The sequence below is a fragment of the Phocoena phocoena genome, chromosome 13 (assembly GCF_963924675.1).
Source record: "Phocoena phocoena chromosome 13, mPhoPho1.1, whole genome shotgun sequence".
NCBI lineage: Eukaryota > Metazoa > Chordata > Mammalia > Artiodactyla > Phocoenidae > Phocoena > Phocoena phocoena.
In genome coordinates, this window is record NC_089231.1 from 70,710,811 (window position 1) to 70,725,223 (window position 14,413).

Consider the following 14,413-nt stretch of genomic DNA (forward strand, 5'->3'; position numbering starts at 1 on the left):
CCTCTCTCTGATGCCAGTAGGCCAGATGCAAGCCAGCGGCCCTGATGGTCTTCACTCACGTCCTGGCTGGAAGGGTCTTGAATTCAGCAGAGCCTCCAAATCTAATTCCTGCCCCTTCCGTTCTCCAGGCACCTTCCCTGCAGTCCTGGTGATCCTCTTTGATCTGACCACACCTTCCCCTCCCTGAAACCCCCCTCCATGGATCTCTGGCATCTATGTCAGCCATCCCCAAATTCTGGCGGCTACAGAGAGGTGTGCCACAAAAGTATGTTCGGAGATGCTTCTCCTCCTCTTGGACAATGCCCACTTTCCTGGTAAAGGCTCTAGCAAATCCTGCGGCAAACAGAAAATGTGTCCAGCTTGATTTAAATCACGTTTCCCAAACCATCTGCATATGAATCCCCCTCCCACTCTTGCCTTTATCCACATCTCACTATTTATGTCTCGTAAAATAGGCTTCCACAGAATTCCAGGCTGGGAAACAGTAATCTATAGAGAAGTACAAAAGGCTTTTCCTGGAAAGGCTCTTGGCTACCTGGCCAGCCTCATGTCCTATCCTCCAAGCACTCACCCTACAGCCATTTCCAACTCCTTGATATTTCCCCAAACCCATGTTTTGGAAGGGCAGGCAGTAAAATACAGTGTTTACAACTAAGCCTGGAGTCAATGAATCACTGAGTCGTATTTTTGACATTTCCTAGCAGTGTGAGCTGAGAGTTAACCTCCGCGACCTCAGTCTCTTTACCTATGAAATGGGTATAAGAGCACCACCTCACAGGGTAGTTGTGAGAGTTAAATGAGCAGATTATGTAAAAAGCTTAGAAAATAGTACACCCTCAATAAGTGTTAGCTCTTGATTTCATTACAGACGGTCCTCAACTTACAACGGTTCGACTTAAGATTTCTGTACTTTACGATGGTGTAAAAGCGATACATATTCAGTAGGAACTATACTTTGAATGTGGATCTTTTCCCAGGCTAGCAACACGCGGTCCAATCCTCTCTCATGATGCTGGGCAGCGGCATCAAGCCACAGCTCCCAGTCAGCCACACGATCACAAGGATAAACAACCAATACACTTAGTACCCATACAGCCATCTCGTTTTCACTTTCAGTAGAGTATTCAATAACTTACGTGAAATATTCAACAATTATAAAATAGGCTTTGTGTTAGTTGATTTTGCCCAACTCTAGGCAAATGTAAGTGTTCTGAGCACATTTAAGGTAGGCTAAACTATGATGTTTGGTAGGCTGGGGTATTAAATGCATTTAAACTTAAGATATTGTCAACCTACAATGGGTATATTGGGATATGACCCCAACCTAAGTCGAGAAAGATCTGTATATTGTTATAACTTCTTACACATTATCCCCTCTGTTGGAAATACCTTCCCACTTCTTGGCCATCTGGTAAACCTCTACTCCATCTTAAATGTCTTGGCTCTGATGTCATCTCTCTGTAGAGCCCTCTTTACATTTGTTTGGAAGACACAGGTGCTCCTTGCCCCGTTCTCCTGCATCAGCTGGCCTGCCTGTTTGCCTTCCTTCCTTCCTTTATTCATTTAATTTAACTGAGTCCCTGCTCTGTGCCCGCCATTCTCCGCACTGGGGACACAGTGGAAACAGAGCTGATTTGGTCTCTGACCTCCTGGAGCTGAAAGTCTAGAAGGAAAGACAGATGTGAAACAAAGAATGACACAGAAAATTAACTGCCACCAGGATGAGAGCTATGGGAACACTTAACAGGGCTCTGGTTTCTATTCCTGCTCTTAGAATGCTGCATTTTAATGATTTGTTTTCAGGCACATCTCCCCCACCAGACAGGGAGCTACTTCAGGGAGCCTGACTGAAAGCCTGGAACCTAGAAGATGTACCTGAAATGTTTACTGAATACGGGGAGGGCCTGGGAGCAGCCGAGGTTGGGAATGACCCTCATCCCTCTGTCCCCTTTGACCAAACATACCCGCCAGCTACTGGGACATCTACCACTTAGAATATCATAAACCCAATCCCTTAAGGAGGAGAAGAAAGAATGACCTGGTTTATTCTATTTGAAGAACACAGAGTTCCCAGAGCCCTGGGTGCCTCTCAGAGCTCCATTTTTATTTCTAAAAGAAAAATAATAAACCAGGTTAGTGCTAAAGGAGATGAATAGGAACAGAAACAGGCTAACCTGCAGTCTGCCACTCTCCGAGGTGCTATCCTTGTCAGTTCCAGGGAGAGGGAGAGAGAAAAGACACAATTCTTCAAATAGCTCTTCTCTTTTTTTGGGGAATATGTAATCGTCTCAGTTAAAACACAGACCAGAATACTTAATGGCACGGAAATTGATTTCGATGCTATTTAAATAATTTCCCACTAGAGAAAACAGGTATTACTTGGCCTAATTTGGTGGAAGCATTCATTTCCTTCCCAGCTCAGAACTTGCACGCACGAGGCTCTGCTCGCACAAAGCAGATGTGAATCTGTGTCCGGCTCAGAGGACTTTTCCAGGGGACTGGGAGGGTAAGGAGCCTAAGGCTCAGGTCAACCAGAGACGCGCACACGATGCAAATTTAAGGAAACTTGCCCCAACTACACCTTCCTCACCTCCTCCAGTGTGTTTCCACGGGAAGGATCTTCCGGAGAGTGGGACTTGTGGTCCTGCAGCACTGCCTATGACATCATTGAGAGTAGGGGCTAAGTGGAGGAGGGGGTCAGTGATGCATGGTCCTATATGATCCCTCCAACCCTAAAAACACATCTAGTGCAATACGAGTGCACATGGCAGTTCTTTCTAAATTGCCTTTCTTGGCAAGATGGTACAAGGAAGGAAATGAAGCTACATAAGCTGCTCACCAAACACTCTGCTAGGCACTCACCGCTCCTCTGTGCAAACTCCACATTAGAAACTATCACTGGCAAAGGGAAACCCACGCAGAGGTAGGCAAACCACAGCCCATGAGCCAAACGTGGCGCACCATCTGTTATGGTAAATAGCTTTATTGAAACACGGCAATGTCTTCTCTTTCACATACAGTCTATGGTTGCTTTTACGCTGCTATGGCAGAGTTGAATAATTGTCTGAGACTAAACGGCCAGCAAAGCCTAAAATATTTACTATCTGGCTCTTTACAGGAAAAGTTTGCCAGCCTCTGGTTTGAGGTATGAATATGTGAAATCACCATTTTAGTCGTGAAAAGAAGAAAAAGGTAAAATATTGGCAATTTCATGTGGTTCAGTCTAATGCTCTGTTTTACTGTTAAAACTCCACAGATTGCAGAGCTTGCCTCATTCATCTTCCCCATTTGTATTTGTGTAGTAAACAGAACTAAAGCTCAGAGAAGTGACATGACGTACCCAAGGTCACACAGCTGGAAAGTGACAAGATTAGGACACAAACTCAGGAGCCCAACTCCAAGGTAACTACCCTTCCTGCTCCCTGTGGCTCCTCCCAGGGAGCCCTGACAAAGTCTATGCTGTGTTGTCAACCTCTGTGCCCTCGAAGTCACCGAATATTAACATCCTCCCCCTCAGTGCTGTTCTAGCAAATGCAGCCTCAGAGTCTGCCAAGAATCCAGAAATGAGATGACCCTGAGTTTATTCTTTGTGCTACTAGCAGCGAACTTTGTGATGGGAATCCTTGATCTGAGAGATGGCCAAAGGTCATCTCAGCTGTCTATGTTGAAGGGTTTGGTGTTACCTCAAGAGCAATGGGGGGTTTTTTTTGTTTTGTTTTTTGTTTTTTCAATGGGGGGTTTTAAACATGCAGCGTAGAGGCGACATAACTAGATTTACAAAGACCACTCTACTTTCTGGCTGGAGCTTGGAGATGGGGCAGGGGTAAAAGCAAAGAGACCAATCCAGGTGAAAGATGATGAGGTCTGGCTAGCAGTGGAGGCTGAAAGGTGAATTAAATTTAAGATAGGTCTTCTTAGAGTCAAGAGGTCTTGGGATTGGATTGGATGTAGAGAGGGGAAGGACTGAAAGAGGGAAAGGTGACAAGGATGATGCCCAGCCTGGTGGATCACCAAGAAGGAAGATGCTGAAGGAGGACTAGTGCTGGGAGGAAGATCGGGTTTGTTATGTAGGTCACTGCAGAGAGGGGAAATTGTTATCTCAGTTGGCTGTTGGAAGAACACGGGAGATAATGTTTGTGCGGAGCTGAGCACGCAGTGTTCCTTACATGCAGTTTAAGAAAGTGAAAGGATTTCAACAAAGGCACGTGGCAGGATGGAGAGAAAGGGTCTTCCGGAGTCAGAGACACTGGTGCTCAAATCCAGAGGCTGCCACTTACTCACCAAGTGACTTTGGATACTTTATTTCATTTATCTGAGTCTTGGTTCCTCCTCTGATGACATGGACACATGGATGGGTAGACACTGTGCTAAGTGAGTCACGTGCCTGTCTCCACTGACCCTCACACCTGCCCTGGCAGGTAGAGGCTACTACTGCCAGCCTTTTGTTATAGATGAAGCCCATGAGGCTCAGAGAGGAGAAGGCACCAGCCCCAGGTTCCACCCCAAGCAGTGGAGCTGGACTTTGAATCCAGGCCTGAGGGCTCTACAGTGATCATGGTATCCAGGTAATAATATCCACCCCCTTGTGGTTGTGAGAATGAGATCAAGGGAAGGGTTAACGTGGTGTCTGGCACCCAGTATAGACCACAGGGGGCACGGAAGTGCTGAGTGGTATCAAGTCGTTCCCATAAGAGTTTAGGGGAACAAGGGGTGGGTGCCCTGGGAGGCTTCTTGGAGGCGGTGGCGTTAGATCTGAGTCAGAATCATAGTCAATCTAGCAGGGGACGTCTATGGGAAGAGGGCAAGGTGCCTGTGGAAGCTCTACAATACAAAATTAGTCATTTTGTAGGTTGAAAAGGAACCAAAGTTCTTTGTGTTACGCTCAAACCATCCCCTCTTCTTTCTGATTGATTTGGAAGTCTAGTGACCTCAAGTTGGGCTCTCTTTAGGGACTGAGCATTGTCATGATAAATCATTTGGGCTTCACATTTTGGGGTCTTGGCAACCCCCACCTCCCCTCAAACTCTGAACACGTTGGTTCGCTCTGTCTCCATGGGCTACCTCTCTCAGTCAGATTTCAGGCTATTTGCTTAAACATCACCTCTGCAGCGTTTTGGACTAGGTCAGTCCCCATTTCATGCCCCCTGAGCTCCTGTGCTTCTAATGACTTGCTTAACATCTGTCTCTCCCCTTGGAAAGAAGCCTGAGAGTGGAAACAATATCTACTTTCACAAAACTAGCACTAGCAGCAGCTCTGAGGCGGGCACACACAAGAGGCTAAATAAATACTTGAAAAAACAAATGAATGGATGCATCTGTATACCTCATCCTGGCTCCCTGCCACATCTGGATTAGTATCTCTCCCTTCCTTCCCCCCAGGGCTTTCTACAGATTGCCATGAGATGACATGTGGCTGAGGCTCACATCTACTACAACGATCCAGAAGCCTCTTATTTACCTTCTAATTCAGAAGGGTCATGGATTCCTTTCTAAAAAATGTCCATCATTCTAGCCCTGGCCACCAGATGACTATTCCTGGTTTTCCTCTTTCATCCTAGTACAACCCAGCTCCCTCCCCCTGGAGATAAGAATCCAAATACTCTCCCTAGGCTTTTCAGACCCTCCAGTCCTGGACCAAACAAACCTCTGCGCTATTATCTCCTTCGACTCCTGACCACTTGGGCTCACACTTCCCCACCCCTGGCACACTCACATGATTGAAATCTTGGGGTCCCCTTTGCTGCTGCTCCTTGATCAACCCTACCTCCTCCTCAAAGCCATCCCCAATCACCCCAGTCCAAACTGACTTCTCTGAAATACCTGGACCCATTCTGTCTGAACCATCGTTTTTGTCGTTTTGTCTGTGTCTACCCTACCACCTCAACTATATTCTTTGAAAGAGGAGGAGGCCTCGTCCTGGCCAGCTCTGTATTCTTACAGCAAGCAGTGCCGTATGCTTAGTGGGCACATGGTTCTAACCTCCTGTACGTAACACCCATTCCACCTGTAGCTACTTGTTCAATGTCTGTCTTCCCCCTTAGACTGTAAACTTCATGAGGGCAGAGACCCTGATTCAACTTCACACCCCCTGCTTCCTGATCCCTTGCAGAACCAACAAGTGTTTATTATGAATACACCAAATACTTGACCCACACTGATGTTTATCTTTGCACTGTATATCTTTTATTCACTACTTAGATCCCTAAGGATGACAAGTCAGCATATGGGCGGGGGCCGGGGGGATGAGATCCCTACCCAAGTTCCCAGGGTTGGGGGAAATCATCTTGTAATTGTTCAAAGCATAATCAAACCTTCATAAAATTAAATACCTGCATGGTCACGCATAAGCCATGGCTCAGTTTTTTTCCTTCAATAGCACAGAGATCAAAAACCTTTTTTTTTTTTTTCAAGAAGTTGAGAGAAACTGTGAGCTCTGGGAGAGAGATGAGAGACATGATCTGTACTCTAGGATTAGGAGGTACTTTGGTATCCTGAGCACACTGATATTTCAGGACAATGGACAGCAGCTTCCCCCACCCCCACCCCCACCCACACCCCGCCCCAAACAACAGGCGCCTCCTCTAAACAGTGGGCAGTTCCTATAGCAGACAGTGACTTGAAGGCGTTCTGCCCTTAAGACCTCCTACCTGTGTTAAGACACTTCAGCGTGTCTCTCCAAGTCCACTCTCCCCTTTACCCTCCCGACCCCTTTTCCTGCCACGCTCTCTCCTGCTGTCCCATTCTTTGAACTCAGTTTTTGCCTTTTCCCTGACGATCTGTGCTTTTGCTCTTCCTTGGTAGGCTTTGCCAGCTGAGTTAAGAAGGAAAGCCAGAGAGAGCAGAGAAGTCTTGCAGCTGTGATTCCCTGGGTTCCTCACCTTTACCTGCACCTCAGGTTGCCTTTCAAGGCTAAACTCTATTTTGAACCTCATTACTGTAGACATAGGAGGTTTTTCCCCAACTCTCCAAGTTTGTCAAGGATAGAGGGAAATAGTAATCATTATCCTGCCTCTCTTGGTGCCAGCCAATTTCATCTTCATATTCTAATGCTAATCCTAACCCAGTGCTCTTTTATTACTCTCATTTGGGATGAAAATAGAATTTTCTTCTCACTTCAGCGATTGGGGTAGTCCTAACAGAAGCCAGGATTCTGGAAGTCTTCCGTTTCTGCTCCCTCCATATTCAGTCAACCACAAAGTCTTGTGGTTGTTCATTCTTTCAACGTTACCACTTCCTCTATCCCCATCCAGCCATGCCCACTGGCTCAAGCTACCATCACCTTGTGCCTGGGTGATTATTATGGCCTCCTCACTGGCGGCCCTCACCCCAGTCTTTCCCTCCAAAAGAGCCTCCTTCCATGGTGATTTTTCTAAAATTCAAATACAACCATAGTACTCCTCTGCCTAAAATCCTTCAGATTTTACCCTCAAAATATGGTTTGACTCTTTCGAACACTGTGTATAAGGTCCTTCAATTCCAGTCGAAGCCTGCATTTACAGCCTCAACTTCCCCTGGGTCCCTACCCCAGATCCTTTATGATTCAACTATTCAGTGATACAGAATTAAATATACATTTCTAGATACATGTAGTGTAAGAATAGTGGTTAGGAAGATAGGTCCAACAGTCAGACTGCCTGGGCTTGGATCCAGTTCTGCAATTTGCTAGCTGTATGTCATGCCCTTGTACACGTTTCCTCATTCAAAAATAGATATAAAGCAGAAACTAACACACCACTGTAAAGCAATTATACTCCAATAAAGATGTTAAAAAAATAGAAAAAAAATGTAGTAGCACCTACATCAGAAGGCTGTTGTAGCATAAATGAGATAATTCACGCAAAGGTCACAACACAGTACACACCTTTTAAAAAATATCACACATGCTGTGTTACGTGCCTTGCTTCATTCTGGCGCTTTTGCCCTCTCTTCACCTGGTTAACTGCTAACTCCTCCTCTTGAACTCTCAATCCAGGAAGCCTTTCTGGATTCTTGGGCTGCCTTAATGACTCCCCCATCCCTATTCACTTCTCACAATGTCCTGTAACCATCTGTGCATCTGACACATGCCGTGTGAGTTAAGAGACTGCATCTTCCCCTTCTCCATCCTCAGTGCCTGGCCTACACTTGGGTAGGATCTGTCAGATGAATGCACATGGAAGAATCTAACTCTCCTATGAGGCTGTGTGTATCTCAAAGGTAGAGGCTGCTGCTTCTCTCCCAGTCCCGCTCCCGCAGCTCTCCACCCAGACCTGGGCAGAGTGGATGCTCACAAAAGACTTTTTAGCTCAGCTGAATTGGAAACGACAGACTCATTCCAGGAGTCCTTGTGCTGCAGCCATCCTGATGGAGGGAGGGGCTGCCGGTTCGCAGAAGCCCGCCGATAAAGCCGGCTAGAGTTGGTATGAGCTACTTATTCTGAAAGAACTAAAGCTAACCTTTCATAAGCAGTCTGGTCAGACTCTCGTTTCTAATACAGATGCTATCAGGGTCCTAGATGTGATAAACTCTCCAGGGTTTCTCTAAGTCTTTGTAGGCTGGCTGGAGTTAAATGCCTGTTCTCCGAGTTCCGGCAACTCCCTCCACTACCTCCAGATCAGTGAGCTGCAGACACAGCTTGACTGCAGGGGAAAAACCGGATTCTCCTTGCGGGCTGGAGTCACGGAAATGGTGGGTCCTCGGCACCCCCTGCTCCCGTCTCCCATGGCTGCCCCTCCGCCGTCTTCAAATCTCAGCAGAAACATCACCTCCTCAGAAGGGCCTTCTCTGGCCATCTTAAGAAGTCTTTATAACTTTACTGATGCCCCGTTTACTGTGAGTTCCACAGGGCGGGAATCATCTCCGTCTGGTCTTCCATTATATCCTTTGTGCCAACACAGTACTTTGCACGTAGTAAATCCTCAATAAATATTCATGGAATGGATTAATGGATAGGAACTGGGAGTGCTGGGAGACCCTGGGGAATCATTTTGGTTCTCTGACTTCTTTGCTCTCCTGTAAAGGGAGAGAGTTGAATGGGATTTTCTGGGGTTCCTTTTGAGTCCACTGTCTATGAGCTTACAGGAATGAGATCGGGAAGAGAGCAACTCACACTGGACGTCTCTCTTCTAAAGCTAGAGCCTTGCTAGACGTATTCACCTAGATTGGGATTTCTCAACCTCAGCACTCCTGACATTTGGGCAGGAAAATTCCTTGTGGGGGTGGGGATGGGGGCAGGGGGCTGTCCAGTGCATTATAGGACGATTAGCAAGATCCCTGGCCTCAACCCATGAGATGCCAGCAGTAGCCCCCAAACAAGCTGTAACAACCAGAAATCTCACCAGACATTGCCATACGTCCTTTGGGGAGCAAAGCTGCTCTCCATCCCCCTGGAGAACTCCTGGCGTAGACGGTGGAGGCCTGAGAACCATGCTGAGGAGTCTGGACTCTTTCCTTCACCAGGAGCATGTCTGCCCTGGAAGGACTCTCAGCACGTGACAAGCTCCCTCCTTGGCAGTGGACCTCAGACTTGAGCAGGTATCAGGATTCCCTGAGAGGACCTGTTAAGAGCCAGACTACTGGGTCCCACTCCCAGAGTTTCTGACGCAGCAGGTCTGGGAGGGGTTGGAGATTCTGCATTTCTAATAAGGTCCCAGGTGATGCTAATGCTGCTGGTCCAGGAACCAGACTCTGAGAACCGGTGCCCTAGGGCAGTGGCCCCCTACCCTGGCAGTACCCGAGAGCCGCCTGGGGAGGTTTTACCAACTCCTATGACTCAGCCACACCCAAGCCCACTACATCAGCATCTTTAGGGTGGCACCAAGGCATGTGTGTTTCTTAAAGCTCCCAGTGTTACAGACAAGCCCAAGACCTTCTGCCCTACGGCACAGGGAGAGCCGTGAGCACCTCCTCCATGTTTTCTACATTCTGTTCATTCAAAAGGAGCCTTTGGGCCATGCTGGCCGTGGGGAAATGATGGGATGGAAGAAACCTGTTTTCTATTCGCGTGTTGGTCCCCTCCTCACTCAACTGGCCTCTTATCCACTTCGCTGGTTCACTTGTTAGCTCATCTCCTTGTCCCCATGTGTCTTTGTTAGTTTCTTCTTTCCTGCACACGCCCCTTTCATCCCTTAGTACCCCACTGCCTATCTGCGTCTCACTCTTCACCTAGTCTCATTCATTTCCCTCCTGCCCACCTACCTGTTCATTCTCCTCCCCATTCTTCTCTTCGCTCCTTTATTTTCCTGTCTTGATCTCGAGCAGGGAGGCAGGAGCTGGACGACTAGGATGGCAGACCTCTGCACATGGAACTCTCTCTCCTGCCCCCCTTCCCTCCCTCCCCCCCCAATCCTCCTTGAGGTTTCAGAGTCATCATCCCTTCCTTAATCTCCCAGATCAGCTTGAACCCCTCTCATGTGCACTTATACCCCTACAGCTCCCACAGATGTTGTTTTACAATGATTTTTAAATTATGTGATCACTGTTGGTCACGTGATGCCGTGAGGGCAGGGGGCCTGTCTGTTTTTGCTCTCACTGGACTGCAGTGTCTAGCCCGGCGCCTGCCCTTGTGCTGAATGAACGCCGCGAGTGTGCTTGGACACCTGCCACAGGGCACCCTCCCCTGTCTGCATCTGGCAAGGTCCTTTGTGCAGACAATCGGTGGGCATGGAAGTCACAGCCCCAGGACTCTTTTCCCAGCAACTGTGGGCCCAGATTGACTGTGAAATTACCTGGAAAAGACAGAGACAAGGCTAACCCCCACTGTCTTGGCAAAAGTTATCCTTGGTAGTCAAGAGCGATTTCTCAAGCTGGTCTCAACTGCTGTATTTCAACCCAGGATGTTGAAATGTCAAGCTGTCTGACATTTACCCATCAGGGTGATTTCAGGTCTCTCTCCAGGCCTTCCAGGCCTCCCCACGTGGGAAACTTGTAGGGGATTAGCACAGACTTCCTAAAGCATTAACCAGACTCTTAGGAGGAGCAAAGGGCAAGTTTGTAAAATGCAGATGCCTGGGCTTTAGATGGACAATGCCTTACGATACCTTCATATCCCTAGGCCAGAGGAAAATGGGCCGTGGGAGAGAATTCTCAAGTGTTCTTCAGAAGTGGTCTGCACAGCACACCCCATGCTGGCTCCTTAACCCAAGTTTAACCAAATCAAGTTAACTGTAGGAACTGGAAGCTCCGACTTTCTCACTAGCAACGAGCTCGGGGGACCAGGTAGTAGAATTCTGAGGGCAGGACTCGACAGACGAATGGATAAAGAAGATGTGGTATACATATACAACGGAATACTACTCAGCCATAAAAAAGAACGAAATAATGCCATTTGCAGCAACATGGATGCAACTAGAGATTATCATACTAAGTGAAGTCAGAAAGAGAAAGACAAATACCATATGATATCACTTATAGGTGGAATCTAAAGTATGACACAAATGAACGTATCTATGAAACAGAAACAGACTGCTGAGGGGGAGGGTGTTGGGGGGGATGGAGTGGGAGGTTGGGGTTAGCAGATACAAGCTTTGATATATAGAATGGATAAACACCAAGGTCCTACTGTATAGCATAGAGAACTATATTCGATATCCTATGATAAACCATAATGGCAAAGAATATAAAAATAGAATGTGCATATATATGTGTGTATAACTGAATCACTTTGCTGTTCAGCAGAAATTAACACAACATTGTAAATCAACTATACTTTTTTTTGTGTGTGTGTGTGTTATGTTTTACTTTTGATGCTTCTGTAAGCATGCTTTTTTTTTGCTGCGTTAGGTCTTCGTCGCTGCACGCGGGCTTTCTCTAGTTGCAGAGAGCAGGGGCTACTCTTCATTGCGGTGCACAGGCTTCTCATTGCTGTGGCTTCTCTTGTTGCGGAGCACGGGCTCTAGAGAGCGCGGGCTTCAGTAGTTGTGGCGCGTGGGCTCAGTAGTTGTGGCTTGCAGGCTCTAGAGCGCAGGCTCAGTAGTTGTGGCGCACGGGCTTAGTTGCTCCGTGGCATGTGGGATGTTCCCAGATGAGGGATTGAACCCGTGTCCCCTGCATTTGCAGGTGGATTCTTAACCACTGCACTACCAGGGAAGTCCTCAACTATACTTTAATTGAAAAAAAGAATTCTGAGGTCAGGAAACAGCCCTCACATTCATGCCTGGAGACACCCACCCACTGACAAAGAGCCATGTAGGATGTCCCCCTGCCTCGGCAGCTGTCCAAGGTTCTAGCTTTGCTGGGGTTGTCTTCCAGACCTTCCTCCCTATGACCCTTGACATTGTACTTCTTTCCCAAAGCCCCGCAGATGGGACAGATACTCAATTCTTCCTAACTGACTGCTAGCTGGGAGGGGAGGCCCAGGGGAAGCCACTGCCTCTGGAGCATTTACCACGTGCTCAGCTCAGTACTCTGCTAGATGCTTCATCACGTGTTGATTTTGGGGGGACATATCTCCCTCCTTCCCTCTCTTCCTTTTCCAGTGCTAGCTTTAGCTAATGAGCATCTTCACGCATACAACTTCTGCTACCATCAAATCCACTGCCAAGCACAAACCCAGAATGAAATTCTTTGGTCAAAGGGCATGAAGTTTTTACAGCTCTAGCTGAACGAAACTGCCACGCTGCCTTCCTAAGGGGTCTTTCAAATTACAAACATCCTTGCTTACCAATGTTACAGTAACCTTGCCAGCACCCAGCCTTACTGGTTTAAACATTTTAAGCTGATTTATTCAGCATAATGTGGTCCCTCAAGGACACTATCAGGTGCATTTACTTGACCTCTACGAAGGATGAACGTCTCCCATGAGTTTTCTACTCGTGGTTCATGTTGGTGAATTATGTAATTATGCACTCTATTTGTGTTTTGTGGTCTAGATTTGTAAAAGGATAACTCTGAATAAATTATAAACCTGTGTTTATCAAATCTTTTCTTTTTCATTATCACCCATCCCAGCAGGGTTTTAAGATCATTTTTTCCATGAAAATTGAATCCTGCAGCTAGACTATGTATCTCTTTATGTACTGTATATAGATCTGTGCTTTATACACACACAGGACCCCAAGAACTAATCTTTGTCCCACTGGGTTCAATATTGCCCTCATTAAGAATGTATGCAACAAACTAAATTCAACTAAATAGTTTAGTGAAATAATGATGAACTAATGATCCCGAACTAAATAATAATTCACCTAAAGACATTAACTAAATTCAACAAACATTTCCTGGGTGCCTATTATGTACCAGCAACAACTTAGTCACTGTGGATTCAAAAACGAAGAAAGCAAGCGCTCTAATATCTTTTCATCTGCCATTCTTAATGCAGACGAGGAAGCTGAGAAAGGGCATTGTAAGTGGGAGGCAGGATGGACAGCCTGAAGAAAGGTCTGGGGACAATCAAAACAAACAAACAAACAAACAAACAACAAACAACAATAGTAGCGGCAATGACAATAAAGCAGGTGAAAGGTTTGTGAGCAGATGCATTTCACGCAGGAGCAGAAGCTGGACCAAGGATTACACTGGAGACATCCTCCCAGTAAATAAGGACAGTCAGCCAGGTTGCGGGGGGAGGGGACCTAGCAGCAGGAGGACCTGGTTCCAAGCCCAGCTTGTAACTGACATGCTGTGTGACTCTGAACCAGCCACGTCACTTTGGATTCCAACTCTGTAAAATGAGGGAGACTAATAAGACCCACCCTTCCAGGTAGGTATGAGGATTAAATGATATAATGCTCCCAAAACTCTTAGCACAGTGCCTGGCCCAGAGTTAGGGCTTGAAGACTGTATGCTATCATTATTAATATCACTGTGTTAATTTCAAGAACCTTGCAGGCTGTCAGACACTTGGTGAGGAATGGCTCTGCCAAAAGGTTTTTCAAGGGTCTCAGGTAGAGTGTGACCTTCAGATGTGAAACCACAATAAGCACCAAATAAGTACAGAAATCACTAAAAAACTCAATTCCACAGTTCTTTTCTCCCTAACCCTTTCCCTTTCTCTTGTTCTCTAGCCCAGTGCTCCTTAAACTTCAATGTGTATACATGAGTCACCGCGGATCATGTTAGTGCAGATCTGATTCAGTAAGTCTGGGATGAGGTCCAAGATTTTTCATTTCTAACTACTTCCCAGGGGATGTGCTGCAGACCGCCCTTAGAGTAAGGCTGCCCCCGTGGGTTTCCATGGGGGTGGGTGATCTCAGGTCATCGCCTTACATGGGGGCGCTTCAGATGATGGCAGTGAGCTCAGGACTGTGCAAGCCTCCAGGGGATGAAGCGGGGGAGTGGAGAGCAGACCCCATCTGTGGCAGTGCACAAGTGGTTGCATACAGACCTACCCCTTTGCTCCAACAGACAAGATCTGAACATGTGTTTGGAGACAGAGGCCCTCTCTGGCTCAGGGAGTGTGAGTCTTCCTGGCCCTGGGGTGAGGCTTTCCAACTCC